The 17,440-nt window shown below is 38.9% G+C and overlaps 1 protein-coding gene across 4 annotated transcripts in view; it reads left to right on the top strand.

Annotated features, from left to right (window-relative positions):
- ZNF638 (zinc finger protein 638) overlaps positions 1–17,440 on the top strand; it is a 92,074-nt gene that overhangs the window by 31,616 nt on the left and 43,018 nt on the right. The gene's annotated exons all lie outside the window — the stretch shown is intronic.

Below are 17,440 nucleotides of genomic sequence, written 5' to 3'. Positions count from 1 at the left end.
TCCATACATGACCACAGGAAAAACCATAGCCTTGACTAGACGAACCTTCGTTGGCAAAGTAATGTCTCTTGCTTTTGAGTATGCTATCTAGGTTGGTCATAACTTTGCTTCCAAGGAGTAGGCGTCTTTTAATTTCATGACTGCAGTCCCCATGGGTTTCATAAATGTTTGCTAATTCTGTTACATTGGTATTTTCCCCTACTGGATTGCTTGCCAAATGGCAAATTGCTTGCCACATTGTAAACAATTAAATGGTAAGCAATAGAGTAGGGGAAAATATGTAACAGAGTTAGCAAACATTTATGAAATCTCTGGCTAGGTCCAAACCACAACCTTGACTACATCCTGCAAGCCCCTTGCATGTTTCAGTCACTTATTTGGAACTCAAACCACGTTAAGACTTACACATTTTCCTCATTCTTTCAAAGTTCTGTGTGGCATTACTTGGTATGAACATACCATGATTATTTTATCAGTTCCCTTGTGGATTGCTTTTTAGGTTATTTCTAGTTTTTCATTACTATAAACAGGACTTCAGGTAACTTTCTTGTATATGGCTTTCATAGGCCTTTATTATGCATTTTGAGATGATGGCTATAGTGGACTTGCTGGGTACTAGGATATACTGTAATAAGAAATGTTGGATCACCTGTTAAATAGCTGTAACAATTCACAGTCTAATAATTGATGTGAGTGCAGGTGTCTCTCCATTATAAATGACATTTTATTATTTGCAGTTTTAAAATCCAGTATGTAAAAAATGGTATCTAGTTTTGATGATCATCTTTAATGTTGTGTTTGAGTTGCTTTTTTTTAAATGTGTTTATCTATTGTAGTTTCTGGATTTGCTATTCCCACAAGGTTTTCTATATATGTATAAGGTATTTTAAGTTGCTGGTCTGTTTCCTGTTTAGCGAAGTTGCTTTAGTGTTTGTTGCAAGCTGGACTGCTGGTGCTAAATTAACTTAGCTTTTGTTGTTGTTGTTGTTCAGTTGCTAAGTTCAGAAGCATGCCAGGCTTCCCTGTCTTTCACTGTCTCCTGGAGTTTGCTCAAATTCATGTCCATTGAGTTGATGATGATATCTAATCATCTCATCCTCTGCTGTCCTCTTTTCCTTTCCCCTTCAGTATTTCCCAGCATCAGGGTCTTTTCCAGTTGAGTTGGCTCTTTGCATCAGGTGGCGAAAGTATTGGAGCTTCATCTTCAGCACCTATTCTTCCATTGAATATTCAGGATTGATTTCCTTTAGAATTGACTGATTTGATCTTGCCGTCCAAGGGACTCTCAAGAATCTTCTCCAGCACAATTCAAAAGCATCACTTCTTTAGTGCTCAGCTTTCTTTATGATCCAACTTTCACATCCATACACGACTACTGGAAAAACCATAGCTTTGACAATACATACCTTTGTTGGCAAAGTGATGTCTGCTTTTTAATACACTGCCTAAGTTTGTCATAGCTTTCCTCTCAAGGAGCAAGAGTCTTTTAATTTCATGGCTACAGTCACTGCAGTGATTTTGCAGCCCAAGAAAATAAGATCTATCACTGTTTCCATTGTTTCCCCATCTGTTTGCCATGAAGTGATGGGACCAAATGCTTGATCTTAGTTTTTTGAATGTTGAGTTTCAATCCAGCTTTTTCACTCTCCTCTTTCACCCTCATCAAGAGGCTCTTTAGTTCCGCTTTACTTTCTGCCATTAAGAGTGGTGTATAATCTATATTTCTGAGTTTGTTGATATTTCTGCCAGCAGTCTTGGTTCCAGCTTATAATTCATCCAGCCCAGCATTTCGCATGATGTACTCTACATATAAGTTAAGTAAGCAGAATGGCAATATACAGCCTTGTCATACTCCTTTCCTAACTTGGAACTGAACTGTTGTTCCATGTCTAGTTCTAACTGTTGCTTCTTGACCTGCATACAGGTTTCTCAGGAGACAGATGAGGTGGTCTGGTACTCCCATCTCATTAAGAATTTTCCACAGTTTTTTGTGATCCACTTAGTCAAAGGCTTTAGCATAGTCAGTGAAGCAGAATTAGAAGTTTTTCTGGAACTCCCTGTTTTTTCCATGATCCAGTGAGTGTTGACGATTTGATCTCTGGATCCTCTGCCTTTTCTAATCCCAGCTTGTACGTCTGGAAGTTTGCAGTTTAGGTACTGCTGAAGCCTACCTCGAAGAATTTTGAGCATAACCTTGCTAGCATGAGAAATGAATGTCTTAGCTTTTGCTTGTCTATAAAGCTTCTGATTTCTCCATCGAATCTGAAGGAGAGCTTTGCTGGGTAGAGTATTCTTAGTTGTAGGTGCCTCCCTTTCATCACTCTAAATAGAATTGTGCCATTCCCTTGTGGCCTGCAGAGTTTATGCTGAGAAATCAGCTGATAATCTTATGGGTGTTCCCTTGTTTGTTATTTGCTTTTCCCTTGCTTCTTTGAATATTTTTTTTCTTTGTCTTTAGTTTTTCTCAGTTTGATTACTGTGTGTCTTACCATGTTCCTCCTTGGGTTTATCCTGCTTGGAACTCTCCTTCCTGGGACTCTATGTGGACTTGGATGACTTTTTCCTTTCCCATGTTAGGGAATTTTTCAGTTATTACACTAGTATTTTCTCAGGTCCTTTCTCCCTTCTCCATTTGGTACCCCTATAGTGTGAATGTTGGTGTGTTTAACGTTGTCCCAGAGTTCTCTTAGACTGTCTTCATTTCTTTTCATTCTTTTTTATTCTTTTCCATGGCAGTGATTGCGACCATTTTGCCTTCCAGGTCACTTATCCATTATCTGCCTCTCTTACTCCACTATTGATTCCTTCCAGTGTATTTTTCTCTGCAATTATTGTATTTTTTTTTTATCTCTGTCTGTTCTTTAGTTCTTCTGTATCTTCTTGCATCTTCTTGATCTGTGCCTCCATTCTTTTTCTGATATCATGTTTCATCTTCATCTTCACTGTCATTATTGTGAATTCTTTTTCCGGTAGTAGGTTGGCCATCTCTACTTCACTTAATTATTCTTCTGGGGTTTCATGTTTCCTTCTTCTATGACATATGACTCTTCTCTCATTTTCTCTAACTTTCTGTAACTGGTTTCCATTTCGTAGGCTACAAGATTGTAGTTCTTGCTTCTTCTGTTGCTCTCTGGTGTATGAGGCCATCTTAAGCGACTTGTGCAGGCTTTCTGATGAGAGAGGCTGGTTCCTCCCCTGCTGTAGACTGAGCTGCGTTTTGTCCCTCGCTTGGGCAGGGCCATGCTGAGGGAGACTTAAGTCTGCTCATGGGTGGGGTGTGTTCCTGTCCTGTTGGCTGTTGGGCTTTGAGGTGACCCACCACTGAAGTTTATAGGCTGTTTGGTGGAACTAATGCGGGCCTCTAGAAGGACTCATACCAATGAGTACTTTATAGAATTGCTGCTGCCAGAATCTTTGTTCTGCAGTGGGCTACAGCCATCCCTGCCTTTGCAAGATCTTCCTTTAGTAGGCAGGTGGGTCTGACCAAGTCTCTATGGGGTCCTGCTTTTTTCCCCTGAGTCCTGGTGCACACAAGACTTGTCTGCTCCTTTCCAAGAGTGGAGTTTGTGCTTCCTCCAGCCTTGTGGAATTCCTGCAGTCAAATCCTGCTGGCCTTCAAAACCCAATTCTCTAGGGACTCCTTCTCCTGTTACCAGACTCCAGACTGGAAGCCTGACACGGGGCTCAGAACTTCCAATCTTGTGGGATAACTTCTGTGGTTTAATTGTTTTCCTGTTTTGTGAGTTGCCCACCTGTTGAGTATGGGATTTGATTTTAACATGATTGCACCCCTCCTGCCATCTCATTGTGGCTTCTCTGTCTTTGGATGTAGGGCAATTTTTTTCTGGTAGGTTCCAGCCTTTTTTTTTGGTCACTGGTTCTTCAGCAGTTAGCTGTGAGTTCAGTGTTTTCCTAAGGAGGTGAGTTCATACCCTCTGCTCCACCAACTACAGTATTGCCTTTAATTTATCTTTTTCAGTTTTTTTTAATTGAAGCATAATGTATTTACAGTGTTATACCAGTCTCTGCTGTACACAAAGTGACTCAGTTCAGTCGCTCAGTCGTGTCCGACCCCATGGACGGCAGCACACCAGGCGTCTCTGTCCATCACCAACTTCCAGAGTTTACTCAAACTCATGTCCATTGAGTCGGTGATGCCATCCAGCCATCTCATCCTCTGTCATCCCCTTCTCCTCCTGCCTTTAATCTTTCTAAGCATCAGGGTCTTTTCAAATGAGTCAGTTCTTTGCATCAGGTGGCCAAAGTATTGGAGTTTCAGTTTCAGCATCAGTCCTTCCAATGAATAATCAGGACTGATTTCCTTTAGGATGGACTGATTGGATCTCCTTGCGGTCCAAGGGACTCTCAAGAGTCTTCTCTAATACTGCAGTTTAAAAGCATCAATTCTTCACTGCTTAGCTTTATAGTCCAACTTTCACATCCATACATGACCACTGGAAAAACCATAGCTTTGAGTAGATGGACCTTTGTTGGCAAAGTAATATCTCTGCTTTTTAATATGCTGTCTAGGTTGGTCATAACTGTTCTTCCAAGGAACAAGCATCTTTTAATTTCACGGCTGCAGTCACCACCTGCAGTGATTTTGGAGCCCCCCAAAATAAAGTCTGTCACTGTTTCCATTGTTTCCCCATCTATTTGCCATGAAGTGATGGGATCAGATGCCATGATCTTAGTTTTCTGAATGTTGAGTTTTAAGCCAACTTTTTCACTCTCCTCTTTCACCTTCATCAAGAGGCTTTTAGTTCCTCTTCACTTTGTGCCATAAGGATGGTGTCATCTGCATATCTGAGGTTATTGATGTTTCTCCCAGCAATCTTGATTCCAGCTTGTGCTTCTTCCAGCCCAGCGTTTCTCATGATGTACTCTGCATGTAAGTTAAATAAGCAGGGTGACAGTATATAGCCTTGACATACTCCTTTTCCTATTTGGAACCAGTCTGTTGTTCCATGTCCAGTTCTAACTGTTGCTTCCTGACCTGCATACAGGTTTCTCAAGAGGCAGGTCAGGTGGTCTGGTATTCCCATCTCCTGAAGAATTTTCCAGTTTGTTGTGATCCACACAGTCATAGGCTTTGGCATAGTCAATTAAGCAAAGTAGATGTTTTTCTGGAACTCTCTTGCTTTTTTGATGATCCAACAGATGTTGGCAATTTGATCTCTGGTCCCTCTGCCTTTTCTAAAACCAGCTTGAACATCTGGAAGTTCACGGTTCACATATTGCTGAAGCCTGGCTTGGAGAATTTTGAGCATCACTTTACTAGCATGTGAGATGAGTGCAATTGTGCAATAATTGGAGCATTATTTGGCATTGCCTTTCTTTGGGATTGGAAAGAAAACTGACCTTTTCCAGTCCCATGGAACCGCTGAGTTTTCCAAATTTGCTGGCATATTGAGTGCAGCACTTTCACAGCATCATCTTTCAGGATTTTAAATAGCTCAACTGGAATTCCATCACCTCCACTAGCTTTGTTCGTAGTGATGCTTTCTAAGGCCCACTTGACTTCACATTCCAGGATGTCTGGCTCTAGGTGAGTGATCACACCATCGTGATTATCTGGGTCGTCAAGATCTTGTGTTGTTGTCTTGTGTTGCTGGAAGAGTGACTCAGTTATTCTCTTATATTCTTTTCCATTATGGTTTATCACAAGATATTGTGTTCTCTGTGGTGTACGTTAGGACCTTATTGTTTATCCACTCTAAATGTGATAATTTGCATCTACCAACCCCGTACTCCCAGGCCATCCCTCTCCCTCCCCCCTCCACCTTGTCAACCCCAATTCTGTTCTCTGTGTCTAAAAGTCTTTCCATTTTACAGATAGGTTCATTTGTGCCATATTTTAGATTCCACCTGTGTGATATCAGGTGATAATTGTTTTTCTCTTTCTGACTTAACTTCACTTAGTGTGATAATGTCTATAGTTGCATCCATGTTGCTGCACTTGGCATTTCATTTTTATGACTGAGTAGTATTCCACTGTATTTATACCATATCTTTGTCCATTTATCTGTTGGTGGAAATTTAGGTTGTTTTTGTGTTTTGGTTCTTGTGAATAGTGCTGCTATGAACATAGGCGTTCATGTGTCTTTTTGAATTACAGTTTTGCCTGGATGTATTCCCAAGATTGCTGGATTATATGGTAATTCTATTCTTAGGTTTCTGAGGGACCTTCTTTTTGTTTTGCATTGTAGCTGTACCAGCTTACATTCCCATCAGCAGTGCAGGAGATTTCTCTTCTCCACATCCTCTCCACATCCTCTCCAGCATTTGTTACTTATAGACTTTTTAATCATGATCATTCTGGCTGCTGTGAGATTGTACCTCATTGTAGTTCTGATATGCATTTCTGTAATGTGATGTTGAGCTTCTTTTCATGTGCTTACTGACTATTTGTATATCTTTGGGAAAATATCTGTTGAGGTGGAGAATTAACTATTAAGATCTTTTGCTCATTTTTTGATTGGGTTGTTTGTTTTTTTGTTCTTGAGTTATATAAACTATTTGTATATTTTGGAGTTAAGCACTTGTTGGTCCTATCATTTATAGAAATTTTCTCCCACTCCATATCTTGTCTTCATTTTTTGTTGTTTTTGTTGGGTTTTTCTTATAGTTTTCTTTGCTATGCAAAAGCTTGTAAGTTTTATTAGCTCCAATTTGTGTTTTGTTTTTTTTTTTTCTTTTCTTTTTCTTTTTATATCTATTGCCTTGGGAGACTAAGCTAAGAAAAACGTTGGTACCATTTGTATCAGAATGTTTTTGCTATGCTCTATTTTAGGAGTTTTATAGTGTTAAATAAAACTAGACACTGAAGGTGGCAGAGCAGAAGGATATGAACTCACCTTACAAAAACGCCAAAATATGTTTTAAGTCTTTAAGCCATTTTGAGTTCATGTCTGTGTGTTGTGAAAGGGTATGTTCTAACTTCGTTTTTTACATGCAGCTGTCCAACTTTCCCAGCACCACTTGCTGAAGAGACTGTCTTTTTCCCATTGTTTATTCTTGCTTTGTTCATTGGAGATTGACTGTAATTGTATAGGTTTATTTCTGGGCTCTCTATATTGTTCCAGTCATTTGCATGTCTGTTTTTGTACCAGGTGCAAACTGTTTTATTTACTGTAGCTTTGTAGTATTGTCTGAAGTCTGGGAGAGTTATGCTTCCTGCTTTTCTTTTTCCCCCCCTGACAATTGCTCTGGCAATTGTGGGTCTATGGTTCCACATAAATTTTTGGATTATTTTACTTCTGTGAAAAAATGTCATGAGGGGGTAATTTGATAGGGATCACATTAAAATCTGTAGATTTTTCTGGATAGTATTTCCATTTTAACAGTGTTCTTTCAATTCAAGAGCATGGGCTATTTTTCTGTTTCTTTGAATCTTCTTTTATTTCTTAATATTTTATAACTCTCAGCATGTAAGTTTTTCACTTCCTTGCTCAAGTTTATTCCTAGGTTTTTAAATTTTTTTGGTGAAACTTTTTTTCTCGTGGAAGGTTTTTTTTTTTTTTTTTTCGGTTTTTTTATTTTTAATTGGAGGATAATTGTTTTACAGTATTGTGTTTGTTTCTGACATATATCTTTTGGTGAGATTTTAAAGGACATTCTCTTTCTGATATTTCATTGTTACTGTGAAGGGAATGCAACCAATTTCTGAATGTTAATCTAGTATCCTACTACTTTGCTGAATTCATTTATTAGATCTGTTCGTTTTTATGTATAGTTCTTAGGGCTTTCTATATATGTATCATGTCACCTGCATATAGTAACAATTGTACCTCCTCCCTTCCAATTTGGATCCTTTTTATTTGTTACGTAATAGAGGAGTTTTTATCTTGAATGGATATTGAATGCTTTTTCTGCATCTGTTGAGATGATCATGTGGTTTTTGACTTGTTACTGTGATGTGTTACGTTGATTTGTGTATATGTTGAACGATACTTGTGAACCTGGGATGAATCCCACTTGGTCGTGTTATATATGTATCAATGATACTGACCTGTAATTTTCTTTTTTGGTGGTTTCTTCCTCTGGTTTTGGTATTAGAGTGATGGTGGCTTTATAGAATGTCTTTGAGACTGTTCTCTCTCCTTCAGTCTTCTATATTCTTCTTTGAGAGAATTTGCCTATGATGCCCTCTGGTCCTGGGCTTTTTTTGTATTGGAAGTTCAGTTTTGTTTACCCTTTGAAAGAACCAGCTCTTGATTTTGTTGACTTTTTTTCCCTATTCCTAATCTCTATTTTATTTCTCCCCCACCCCCATCTTTATTTCCTTCCTTCTTCTGACTTTAGGTTGTTTGTTTATTTTTTTTTTTAATTCTTTTGTGTAGTAGATTAGGCTTTTTACTTGGGATATTTTTCTTGTTTTTGATGAAGACCTGTTATCACTATGAACTGGTCTCTAAGAACTGCATTTGCTGGATTGCATAGGGCTTCCCTGGTAGCTCAGACGGTAAAGCGTCTGCCTACAATGTGGGAGACCCGGGTTTGATCCCTGGGTCGGGAAGATCCCCTGGAGAAGGAAGTGGCAACCTACTCCAGTACTCTTGCCTGGAAAATCCCATGGATGGAGGAACCTGGTGAGCTACAGTCCATGGGGTCCCAAAGAGTCGGACACGACTGAGCGGCTTCACTTCACATAGATTTTCTATGGTTGTGTTGTTGTTTGTCTCACGGTACTTTTTAATTTCCTTATTGAACCTTTTTTTTTTTTTTAAGTAGCGTGTTATTCAGTCTCCATGTAATCTTTTTTTTTTTCTTGTTTCCTGTGGTTGATTTCTCGTTTCATGCCATTGTGCTCGGAGAAAATGCTTGAAATAATATCTGTACCCTTAAATTTGTTTAGGTTAGTTTTGTGCCCCAGGACATGTGGTCAATCCTAGAAAATGTGTGTGCACTTGAAAAATACGTATATTCTGTGGGGTTTTTTTGGATGCAGTGTCCTGAAAATACCTATTAAGTTTTACTTTTCTGTTGTAACATTTGGGACTTCTGTTGCATTTTGATTCTCTGTCTGGAAAATCTCTCCACTGATGTGAGTTGGGTGTTACTTTCCTACTATTGTCTTCCTGCTGATTTCTCCCTTCATATCTGTTAGTTATTTATGTATTTGGGTGCTCTTAAATTATGTGCATATTTGTTGATGAGTGTAAAATCTTCCTCTTGTATTGATCCTTTTATCATTATATAGTGTCCTTTATCTTTGTAGCCTTTGCTTTAAAATCTGTTTTGTCTGATATGAGTATTGCAAGTCCTGCTTTCTTTATTTTTGCATGAGATATCTTTTTCCATGCCTTCACTTTCAATCTGTATGTGTCCTTTGCCTTAAGGTGGATCTCTTGTAGGCAGAATATGGTAGGCTTTTATTTTTTAATCCAGTCTGTCACTCTTTTTTTTTTTTTTTTTTAATTTTACACATGATAGTGTATATCCCCTCTTCGGTTTTAAAAATTAATTAATTTTTGGCTGTGCTGGGTCTTTGTTGTGTGTGGGCTTCTCACTGTGGTTTCTTCTTTTGTTGCTGAGCACAGGCTTTATGGGTTTGGGTTCAGTAGTTGCGGCACACAGACTCGTTAGTTGTGGGGCCAGGCTTACTTGCTCTGTGGCATTTGCAATCTTCTAGCACCAGCGATCGAACTCGTGTCTACTTCATTGGCAAGCAGATTCTTATCCAGTACTCCACTAGGGAAGTCCTACTCTATGTCTTTGGATTGGAGTATTGACATTTAAAGTATTTATTGATTCATGTATTTATTTCTATTTCTTTTTTTTTTTCCTTTAAAAATTTTGTTGAAATATAGTTGATTTACACTTTTCATTAAAAAAAATGTTGAAGTGTAGTTGATTTACATATTGCCACACCAAACTGTATTTTCCAGTTGATTCTTTTCTTCTTCCCTTTTACTTTTTGTGATTTGATCATTTCCTTTTATTCTGCCTCTCCCTTCTGGCCTGCAGTATTTCTGTATTGAAGTCAACTGATAGCCTTCTGGAGGTTCCCTAGTAATGAACTCTGTTTTTATTTTGCTGCCTTTAGAGTTGTCTCTTTATTTTTAACTTTTGCCATTTTTATTATGTCTTGGAGTAGGTCTATTTGGGTTCATCTTGTTTGGGACCTTCTGTGCTTCCCGTATCTGGATATGTTTCCTTCTTTAGGTTTGGGAAATTTTCAGCCATAATTTCTTCAAATACATTTTCAGTCCCCTTTTTTCTTTCTTTTTCTTCAATCTCTGCATAGACTGGCCTGCTTTATATTATTACCCCATAGGTCTCTTATATTGCCTTTTTTTTTTTCATTTGGCTTTCTGTCTGCTCTTTTGATTGGGTGCTTTCCATTAGTCTGTCTTCTAGGTCACTTATTCTTTCTTCTGCATTATTCATTTTGCTATTTACTGCCTTGAGCTCAGCTTTCATCTTGGCAAATGAATTTTTAGATTTTACTTAGCTCCTTTTCACAGTTTCTAGTTCTTTTTAAATAATAATCTGTATTTCTCTTGATAGCCTTTCTTAATTCCTTCAGTATTTTCATTATCTCCTTTTTCAACTCAGTGTCTTTTAGACTGAAGAGTTTTGTTTCATTGTTCCTTCAGGGAAATATTCTTGATATTTTAACTGAGAGTGGTTTCTCTGCTTCTCATTTTCCTTGTACTTCTCTTAGTCCAAGAGTTTAGGAGAAACAACTGTCTCATGTTGTCTTAGAGGGCTATTTATAAGCAGGAACATCCCCGTATAGCTTTTTTGGGTTTTAATATTTTTTTGGTGTGAAGGCCGGTTTTGATTTGGATGCTTGCTGTCTCTTTCGTCAGCATGTGCTGGTTGTTACCACCTTGATAAGGGGTATGCAAGTGCACAGATGCTCGACTGATGTAGGTTCCCAGGAAGGTGGGGGCTGCAGTTGTGTTCCTCTGCAGTGACAGTGTTATTCTGCAAACCCCCAGAGAGGTGGGGGCAGTGGTTGGCATTGGGTCATGAAACCCTTGGCAGCAGAGGCAGGCCTCACATGCTCCCAGGGAAGTTGACCCTGAGTGCGGACTCGCAGCAGTGGCAAGCCATGCAAGTTCCTGGAAAGGTGGGGCATTGACTTACAGATTGTTTGTGGAACTCTTGGCAACGGCATTGGCACCAGTCTGTGCCTACCCCTGGAATCTGAGATGGCAGCTATGACTTGCACCCAGCCCTGGAGTTTGTGTGGGCCGCCTATGAGCATATGGAGAAAGAAGCTTCTGTGACACCCCTCTCCTCTTGCGCCCCCTCACAGTGGTCCCTTGTCTCTCTGAAGAACCTGGGCTTCTTCTTGGACTCCCATCAGTTGTGGTGTGCTACCTCGTAGCCCCTTCAGACTGTCTTCACACAGCCAACTCCAGTCCTGTCCCTTGGGCCTGACCTCCAAAGCCCAAGCCTCAGGACACAAGCTCCACCTGCCCTAGTGGTTGAATGGACAAGCATCTTAGGCTGTGGGGAGCTGACCAGCATCAGCAGTCTGTTCAGGTTTCCCTTGGCTTTGTCCTCTGCACCTCTGTCGCTGAGCTCTCCTCTGAGGCTCTATTTCCCCCCCTCTCTGTTACAGCTGATCTCATCAGTGAGGGGACTTCCCAGTGTGCAGAAGCCTTTTCCTCTTTCACAGCTCCCTCCCAGAGGCACAGGTCCTGTCCTGATTCCTTTCTTTATTTTCTCTATTCTTTTGCCCTTCCCTGTTATGTGGAGATTTTCATGCTCCTTTGGAAGTCTGTCTTCTGGTATTGTTCAGTAGATGTTCTTTGTAAGTTGGTCTACATGTGGATGTACTTCTGATGAATATGTGGGAGGAGAGCACTGCATCCTATTTCTCACATTTTTCTATTGGGTTATTTGCCTTTTAAAAATTTTTCATCTGAAGGTGTTCATTATCCTAAGAAACTAATTTTGTATTATACATGAGAAGTATTTTCTTTTAGAATGTTGCTTATATGATACGTAAAGTTTTTTTAATTTTGGTGCACTCCAGTTTTACTGCCTTTTTACTCTTAATGGCTTTTTTCTTTTATTTTAGAAGACCTTTATACCAATGCCAGAAAGATATATTTCATTATGTTTTAAATCTATTATTTGTGATACAGTGTGTGAATGATATGACTGTTTGCAAAATGGGTAACCAATTAACCCAACACTATTTATGCCTCATTTATCTTTCCTCATTGATTTGTAAAGCTGTCTTGTGTATAAACTACCCTATACACATAGAGCTGTTTCAGTCTGTTAATTTTCATATGAATGCTATGTAGTTTAAATTTTTCTAACTATAGTTTTATAATACTTGCCATTTTTCTAATAGAATCATTTTTCTTTGTTTTCTCCTTCCATGTATTTTTGCTTAATCTTAAACATTTACTCCTACGTATTAGATTTAAAATCCGTTTGTTCTCTAAAAAACCTTAATGAGCGTTTAATTGGTACTGTACAGAATTTGTATTGATGTATTTACAGTACTAAATCTTGCTGTCCAAAAATAGGTTTTATTCCTTCATTTATTTAGGTTTCATTTTGTGTCCCTCAGCAAGTTTTTACATTTTTTTCCCATAACGTTCTTTTGTATGTTTCCATAACATGCATTTTGGAAGAAGTGTTAATTTTTATTTATTTGTATATGTCATAAATATTCTTTCAATTGCTATTAAAAGAGTTTTATTTTTTATGTTTTCTGGTTAGTTATTATTGGAGTAACCCATCATTCTGGTTTACTAATATTAGGTACATACATGCCCATCTCATTGTCCCATTGTCCTAATTTGAATAATTATTACATGGTGACCGTTGTCATTACCAATTTAGAATTTCTTTCATTTTCAGTTAACAGAAAACTTCTCCAATGGTTTATTAAACAAATAAGAGGTTTATTTATCTTATAACAGGAAATTGGCTGGTGGGTGATCTGTGGCTGATACAACAGCTCTAAAATATCTTCAGGAACCCAGCCTTTTGATTTTTCTAATTCACTGTCATTAGCATGTACTTTTTCATCCTTTTTGTAAGATGGTTGTTGTACCTTCTGGTATTATTTCAATCTTTCAAACAGAAAGAAAGGAATGTGTCAGGAACACAATGAATTTTTAGTGTCCCTCTACCCCCCACACACACACCCAAGAAGGAGGAGTTCCCCAGCAGCTTCCACCTACTTTTGATTTATCAGAACTGTGACACATATCCTCCTCTATTGCAGAGAAGAATAAGGGGAAGCAAGAATTGAATGCATAATTTAATAATTTAAACTTTATTTTGAGACATTTAAATGTTATTCAAAGTTTTCAGCAGGGCTTTGACAGTGAAATCGATGGATTTGAAAGATTCATCAGGAAGTGATCTGCAGAATGAATTAGTAGGGCAGATGACTCTGAAGGCAAAGAAAGCTTAGCATATTGATTAAAGGAAAGAAGAGAAAAGATCACTGAAATCCAGTTAGAGCACTCATCTAGACAAGCAGACTACTCTAACAGTTTGGGGTAGATTAGTAACCTTGAGAATAGAAAGAAGAAATAGCTTTTATACCATTGACTCTCAAGCAGGACTAGCTGATTATTAAAGTTTTAAATGTGAGATCAATATTCTTTAATTCTAAAATGTTTAATCTGGGAAAACGACTGAGTAGTGATACATTTAGGGTATTATAGTATTTCAAACAGATTAAAATAATTCTCTTAGATGACTTTTTTATAAGGTTGGTAAGGCAGCAGTGTAAGTTGAATAGTTCAGTCATTAACTGTTTTTGATTTTCATAGTAAAGAATGGCCTAAGTATCAGCACTGAAAACTAGAAAACATGCCATCTACCTGTCACAAACATTGATGTTCTTCAGTTAAATATGGTTTGAGTGGTGCTGAATTAAAGCCTTTGAAGATTTACTCATGACCTCTCTCTTGTGGTTGACCAGAGGGAACCCCCAACAGAACTCTGGTTATGGCTTCTTCAAGGTTAGAAGTTTATGGGACAATCTTTTGGCCTGTTACCACAGCGGAAGACATTAAGTTTTCCTGTCAGAGCAAGCACAAAATAGACTGGAAACTCAAACTAGGAAAAAGAATGTCAGCCTTATAGCTTTCTTGGTCTACACCTTAATTTTGGCATGAATAGTTAAAACCATGACAAAACCTTTCTGCCTACATTTGATGTTTCATGTTAGGACTGCCTTGGACTCTGTGATTCAGAAAATACTCTCTTCATTTTGCTACTTTTCGGAATCAGTAATAAAATGTTAGAGAAAAGATAAAAACTTTCTACAGCCCTGTATTACACCTGAAGGATTAAAGTATGGTTCTGCACAGTTCTGGTGACAAACCTTGTCTAACAAATAACCATGTGTTTAATTACAAGCCAGCATAGACATGAGTCTTTAACAATGATTCTTAACCAGTCTGCTGAAAGCAAGCATTCTTCTTTTCCAGAAAAATTGGCACATGTTGGTACTCAGAATTTTCCTTAAGGAAGCAGGAGCTCTTGATACAGAAAAAAATATAATCAGAGTTTTCAACAGACAGAAGGACCTTTGCAGTTATAAAATAGTGCTATGGCTCTTCAAGAAAACAAAACAGAAAAAACAAGACTTAAAAAACTCAGATTTACTGGTTTCAGCAAGATTCATGGTGACCATTACATCTAAAACCTAGAGCAAGCAGTTAGCTTAGATTTAAGAAGACTGCATGGAGAACAAAAACAATGCCAGGAAGCAGTGCACAGTGGTTTGAGCATTATGGAAAGTCTGATTAATAACAGATAAAACTGAGGATATACAATCAGTTCAGAAGAGAGTTTAGTTTCATTTTAATTCAAAAATTATTTCTTGGGACTTCCTGGTGGTCCAGTGACCAAGACTTTATGCTTCCATTGCAGGGAGGTGTGGGTTTGATCCCTGATCAGGGAACTAGCTCCCACATGTGACAACTAAAAGTTTGTGTGTTGCAACTAAGAACCAGCACAACCCAATAAATAAATATTTAAGGAAAGAACTATTTCTTAAACATCTTTTGTATGTCAGCCATTGTGGTACATGCAGAAGATGCATTAATGAACAAGGCAAATATGCTTCCATCCTTCTTAGAACTTAACAGTCTATTAGTAAAGGTTAAAAGGTCTAAAATAATGAAGAGGAAAGTCATGGTGGATGCATCTAAGAGACCCAGTCTGCATATAACTAGGATTACAGAAAGAAGATATCACTTAAAAACTGGTGAAGATGTTAAGTTTCGTAGTTATAAAGGTGAAAGCCCTAGTGATCCAGGCAGAAACTGTAAATGTAAAAAGAGGTAGACCAGCCTTAGATAGCCAAGCAAGTCATTCTCAAGGTTGAGTGAGAAAAAGATTGATTCATTGTAATTTATTATGTGGATTTCAAGTCAAATAATCAAGTTGTATGCTAGGACAGTATTCTCAGACATATATGGGTTCAAAGAACCTTTCATCTATATGTATTTCCTAAAATATAATTATCAAAATGAAGAACTTAAGAAATGGGGAAGTTATGATATAAAACGGTGATTGCACCAGGCTTCTCTGGTGGCTCAGTGGTAAAAAATCCATCTGTGAATGCAGAAGATGGAGGTTTGATCCCTGGGTCATAAAGATCCCCCAGAGAAGGAAATTGCAACTCACTCCAGTATTCTTGCCTGGGAAATGCCATGGACAGAGGAGCTGGGTGGGCTACAGTCCATGGGATCGCAAGAGTTGGACACGGTTTAGTGACTAAACAACAGAGAGTAATAAAACCATTTAAACATAGAATGCATGTATGCTCAGTCGTTTCTGACTCTTTGCTACCCCATGGACTGTAGCCCACCAGGCTCCTCTGTCTGTGGTATTTCCCAGGCATGAATACTGAAGTGGGTTGCCATTTCTTCCTCCAGGGGATCTTTCTGGTCCAGGGATCAAACCTGAGTCTTTTGGATCTCCTAAATTGGTAGGCAGATTTTTTTTTTTTTTTAAATCACTGAGACACCTGAGAAACCCATTTAAACAGGATAAAACACAAATAGTTGTATCTTTATAAAATAGTATAAATTGTTTAAAAAAATTAAAAACAATAACTTTGTCTTAAAATAATGTCATCAAAATTAGCATGTAAGCCAAGGTGTAAGGGCTTTTAAATTTATAAGAAGAAATCAATAGTTTCATATTTCTTTTGAAATTGGAGATACCCATTGAAAATGAAAGTGAAGTCGCTCAATCGTGTCTGACCTTTGCGACCCCATAGACTGTAGCCTACCAGGCTCCTCCGTCCATGGGATTTTCAAGGCAAGAGTACTGGAGTGGGGTGCCATTTCCTTCTCCAGAGGATCTTCCTGACCCAGGGATCAAACCCGGGTCTCCTACATTGTAGGCAGACGCTTTACCATCTGAGCCACCAGGGAAGCCTATTACCCATTAGTAGAATATAAGTAGGAGGATGTTAAGTCACTTCAGTCATGTCCGACTCTGTGTGACCCCGTAGACAGCAGCCCACCAGGCTTCCCTGTCCCTAGGATTCTCCAGGCAAGAACACCGGAGTGGGTTGCCATTTCCTTCTCCAATGCATGAAAGTGAAGTCGCTCAGTCGTGTCTGACTCTTCCGACCCCATGGACTGCAGCCTACCAGGCTCCTCCGTCCATGGGATTTTTCAGGCAGGAGTACTGGAGTGGGGTGCCATCACCTTCTCCGAAGTAGGAGGATGAGTATCTTCTAAACTACTGGGGGTAAGGGAGATGTTGGGATAAAATCCCGTATGGCACAAAAATGCCTCCAAAGAACAGAAAACATAAAATGACAGCAATTATAAGTTCAAATCATTTTAACACATTTATTCAGTTCAGTTCAGTTGCTCAGTCATGTCCGACTCTTTGCGACCCCATGAGTCGCAGCACGCCAGGGCTCCCTGTCCATCACCAACTCCCGGAGTTCACCCAAACTCGTGTCCATCGAGTCAGTGATGCCATCCAGTCATCTCATCCTCTGTCGTCCCCTTCTCCTCCTGTCCCCAATCCCTCCCAGCATCAGAGTCTTTTCCAATGAGTCAACTCTTCGCATGAGGTGGCCAAAGTACTGGAGTTTCAGCTTTAGCATCATTCCTTCCAAAGAAATCTCAGGGCTGATCTCCTTCAGAATGGACTGGTTGGATCTCCTTGCAGTCCAAGGGACTCTCAAGGGTCTTCTCCAACACCACAGTTCAAAAGCATCAATTCTTCGGTGCTCAGCCTTCTTCACAGTCCAACTCTCACATCCATACATGACCACAGGAAAAACCATAGCCTTGACTAGACAGACCTTTGTTGGCAAAGTAATGTCTCTGCTTTTCAATATGCTATCTAGGTTGGTCATAACTTTCCTTCCAAGGAGTAAGCGTCTTTTAATTTCATGGTTACAGTCACCATCTGCAGTGATTTTGGAGCCCCCCAAAATAAAGTCTGTCACTGTTTCCACTTTTTCTGC

The sequence above is a fragment of the Bison bison genome, unplaced genomic scaffold (assembly GCF_000754665.1).
Source record: "Bison bison bison isolate TAMUID 2011002044 unplaced genomic scaffold, Bison_UMD1.0 scf7180017864508, whole genome shotgun sequence".
In the NCBI taxonomy this organism is placed as follows: domain Eukaryota; kingdom Metazoa; phylum Chordata; class Mammalia; order Artiodactyla; family Bovidae; genus Bison; species Bison bison.
This window is presented reverse-complemented; position numbering and strand designations above follow the sequence as displayed.